This window comes from Lycium ferocissimum, chromosome 1 (genome assembly GCF_029784015.1).
Source record: "Lycium ferocissimum isolate CSIRO_LF1 chromosome 1, AGI_CSIRO_Lferr_CH_V1, whole genome shotgun sequence".
NCBI lineage: Eukaryota > Viridiplantae > Streptophyta > Magnoliopsida > Solanales > Solanaceae > Lycium > Lycium ferocissimum.
This window is the reverse complement of record NC_081342.1, coordinates 62,909,747-62,914,540: the sequence shown is the minus strand read 5'-3', so window position 1 is coordinate 62,914,540 and position 4,794 is coordinate 62,909,747. Positions and strand designations below refer to the sequence as shown.

Here is a 4,794-nt window from a genome sequence, read left to right as displayed (position 1 = left end):
TCAGGATAAATGAGCCCAAACTTTTAGAGGGCATAAATGAGTCATTTTCGATAGGTTTCATTTAATGGCATATTTGAGCCTTTTCCGTATAAAGCAAAACACATATGCTACTCGTTACCTGTTTCATGGACGGGTTTTAACTGTTATCGATATATATAACAACAATAGTAATTAGTTACTATTTCCCTAGATACACTAATAATATTCAAATATCTGAATGAACTGTAAAAAGAGAAACTTCCAAAATGAAGTATAAGCAAGTTAACAAAAGCAAGCTGCAGTTTCCTCTACATCAAAATCATGCAGCAAACTTAAAAAGCATTACCAAACCACTGTACATGCTTAGAGAACATCCCAATTAGTAGGGAAATATCCAAGTTTAACACTTTAGCTAATGTACAACTAAAAAGTAAAGCAATTTCAAGCACTAACATCATTTGTGGGTAAGATGGTGGCTTGAAGAAGTTGGATCTCCCTTCAGAGGTGGATGCAGCCTTTGTTTAATTGGTTCAAAGAAACCTAGTATTCTTCACATGGGACATAAATGTATATGTGAAAACGTCTAAAAGTTCAACAAATATTAACTTTTGAACTCATAATTTCAAAGTTACAATGGATCCACCTACGGAAGGTTGAACCCGTCAAGTTTAATTAAACTACAGATCCACCTTCTGTCTCCCTTAGCGGTGGCACGTTGAAGTTGATTTTGATGTTGTTGGTTTCCTTCGGTGGTGGCTTGAGGATGTTTGTCACTGCATTAGCCCCTCTTATTTCAATGGCTGCATTGTCATAAGCCAAAGCAGCTTCAATAGCAGTGTCAAAAGTTCCCAACCAAACCCGAGCTTTTTTTCTTGGATCACGAATCTCTGCTGCCCATCTGCCCCATTTTCTTTGTCTAACTCCCCTGTACTTCTTCACATTTTCTTGCAGCAGCTTTATATCTTTCTTCTTCTTTGAAATGACCCTGGTCTTTCCATTTTCAATGATGATTTCCTTTATACACGCCTTTTAAGTCGCTTGGACTCCTCTCCATGAAGCTTCTCATCCTCGTCACTAGACGAGTCCGTGGCGTCACTGTCCGCCATGTAAATGCGTACCACACGCGGCAAGACAACAAAACTTTCACCTACTTAGTTGGTGGATTTTTCGACTCTTTTTGTTTCTGATGGTTTTTCTACTGCCTCATTTGCCTGAAGTTCAACCTTGGAGGCCATTGCTTCATGAAAGGAGAATTTTTTTTTATTTTTAAAAAACATGAAAATCCCTCAGACCAGACATGCATACACTTCATTTATGATTAGGAACTCTTTCTTACCAATACCCTCCATTTCAATTTTGTTTGTTTATGAATTTTTTTTTAAAAAAATTGAATAGAGTTTATGATAAAAAGTTAGTCAAGGCTTCGAAAGGATACATCCACCTATATTAACTGGGCCTCCTAAAGATATGTAGAATAACGACAAATGTTCCATCAATCAAAGAACCTTAAACAACTGGAAAGTTTTGATAACAACAAATATAAAAAGGAAAGATGCTTCCTTTTTAACATGGAGTAAAAAGAAAGTAAGAAAACGTCAATTGAAATGGAAAAGTATATAAAATTATTTAATGAACCTTTATCAATATGAGGTTTCACGTAACCGATCGCTTCCGATGTTTCTAGAAGGAAATTCAAATAAAAAAGAAATAAACGAACGAAAACCAAACTGCCGACTCACAAAAAATCAAATATCATACTTGAAGAAAGGAAATTATTCGTCGACTTATAAATCCATTTTTTATGAGTTTGCAAATATATAAATTTTATATCAAAAAATTATCAAAGTGATTTTTTCCAATGTGCATGACATCATTTCACCAAGTTCATATATAGATGTGTGACATTTGTCTATTTAAGAATCAAAGGTCCAGATTTGTTTAATTAAATAAGTACCCCAACCATGATTAAAGATAGATATTACTAACCATTTAAGTTTATCCATATTTGGCAACAAAATAATTATCTCCTAAAAAGTCGACACCAAAATATAATATTTTTTACGTATCATTTGAATTATCTACATAAAAACCTTGTTTTTATATGACATTAACTAGTTGTGTCAAAGCAATTAAGTAACTACGATTAAGAAGTGTCGTAAATCATAAATATATTATAAATTAAATAAAACAATACTGTTGTTACTTTGTTAAAAATATCAAAAGATCAATATAAGCTGGAGAAACTTAATAAAAAAAATTAAATTGGACAAAACAATTCTAAAACTATTGGGGATTTGAATATAATTTTTTTTTATAAGATCGAAAATATACAATTTTGGTAAATCACTTTTTCATAAAATACCTGTATTTAGATGACCTATTATAGCAATTCACAATCTTTTACTAAGTTAATCATTCACATTTTTCGTTAACATGTGTTGTAACGTTAATTCAATGAATTTATTCCAAATTTTGGGAGATGACTAATGAAAGGTGAAGAGAATTAAATGGGAGTACTTTTTCTATTTTCTTTGTTTGTTTTATTATTATTATTTTTTAAATGGGAGTACTTAATATTTATATTTAACCATGATTAGTACCTTGTTTATTAAATAAATCTGAAAAACATGTTTTGCTATTAGGGGCTGATCGTACCTTTTGATAATGGTACTAAATTTTGTATCTCTTGTAACAAATGAAGACTTGGTGCAGCAGAATTTACACTCACTCCCTTAAAATTCTAGATTCGCTTTTGTTACATCATTTCTCTTGATTTTGGCCATACATTGAAGATGTCTTCAAATTCATCCATGAATTCATATTCGAATTCATAAAAAGGCATCAAAAACTCAAAAACGTGCAGTATCTAAATTTGGACATTAGAATCTACACCTATACTTTCAAATGTGTTTGCTTGTGCATATGTGTGCAAGACTAGTCTACACATATAATTAGTTTTAAAGTTTTTCGTGCGTATAGGAGCACATAGAAACTCACGTCACACATAGATTAGTTCAAAAACACCTAACCACCCAAAAAAAAAAAAAAAAAAAAAAAAACTAAGAATTGACATACCTTGAAAAGAAAACTCAAAAGCATCTCAGACAACGGATCATCATAAGTTACAATTTTATCCAACTATGGAAATGGCAAACCGCACGAGGAACTTGTTCACACAAGTATTCAATTAGTTCGGACTTGTTTAGTATTGAATTGGAATCAAGACCCAAAAAAATTCTTCTTCGAAAAGACCCGTAACTTTTTTTTTTTTTTGTTGTTGTTGAAATAAGGACAAATGGTTTGATTCGACATTTTAAGAAACAACTTAGGAAATCCCCTATTTTATATATCAAAAAAGGAATGATCCTAATTAGGTCAAGATTGGACTAAAATATAAACTAAATCTTTCTGTTGTGGCTTCTAGTTATGAACTATCCAAATATATATGAAGCCTAGTCAAACACAATAGGTAACTACACACGGATGTTTGTAATCTACCAAGTCAATTAAAAGATTAGGTAACCATCCATAATATTTTTTTTTTAATTAATTGTTTTATTTAGATAATTTAATTTTTAGAAAATGTTTTTTTTTGATTTGTGAAGTATTTGAAAAAAGTTTCGACCTCACGTGGTCGAAAATTTCATGTTTAATTAACGAGTAAAGGTCGAAATCCAAAAAAAAATAAATTTTTTAATTACCTCGTGTGGTCGATTTATTAACGCTAATTACTTCCTCAAAAGTTAAACAACCATCAAAATCTACATTCAAATATTTTTTTAAAAAAATTACATTTTGGTCAAACCAAAATATAATTTTTTTTTAAAAAAAAAACACATTTTTCAAAAGTTTGAATGGCCTATACTTCCAAAATCTTTATTAATCCGAAAACAACAATGATAGACCTTATCGAGATTTTGCAATTGAAAACCCTTACAAACTTAGACTTGGATTTGCTTATTTTGCCAACAAAAAGGAACAAAAAATAACTTTTAAGAACTTTTGCATGTAATGTTTGGGTAAAGATTAAAAAAGTAGTAAATTTATTTAACACTTATTTTTTAAGCTTAGTAAAATAACAAAATAGCTACAATATCAATCTTTCAATAATATAATTAATCTACTAAAAAAAATTAAGTTGTAATATGTCAAAAGAAAAAATTGAAAAAAAATGGCAAAAAAAGACTATTAATGTGTGTAATTTAAATTTTGTTTGAATTTGCATGATGGGGCGTTGTGGCGGGGACAGTGACAGAAAAGGACCTAAATATAATTACACAAATGAGACTGCAATAGTGCAATGATTAAATTTTTCAAATTAATTGCCCTTAAATTTTTTTTATTTTAAATTAATTGATAGTCATTTATTTTTAAAAAACCATTTTTTCTCATTTATTATTTGTAAAAAATATTTTTTCGACCTCAATAGAAATTTTTGGAATTAAAAAAAAAAAAAAAGAATAATAATACTTGATAATTTGTTTCATTTTTTTCCCACCAAAAAGTTTCGAAAATATTTCCCGTGATCATTCTATCATATATAGTAGTGCATAGTCCCATCCTATTTTAGTTCTTACTATCACTTAATTATAGTTTAGTTTGCAATGTATATATTTGGATATAATCAACGGAAAAGGCTCAAATATGCCATTGAACTATCGGAAATGGCTCATTTATGCCACTCGTGAATAGTTTGGCTCATTTATTCCATCGTCATTACCAAAATGGTTCATCCATGCCATTTTTCATTAACGCTGGTTTTACAATACTAGGATGACACGTGGCCTCCAAAATTAGAGGTCCACGTCGCTTATA

General features: G+C 30.1%; 1 pseudogene; it reads right to left on the bottom strand.

The window, feature by feature from the left end:
- Positions 1–276: 276 nt before the first annotated feature.
- Positions 277–1,284, bottom strand: LOC132056966 (ethylene-responsive transcription factor ERF069-like; annotated as a pseudogene).
- Between the last annotated feature and the right edge of the window lie 3,510 nt (positions 1,285–4,794).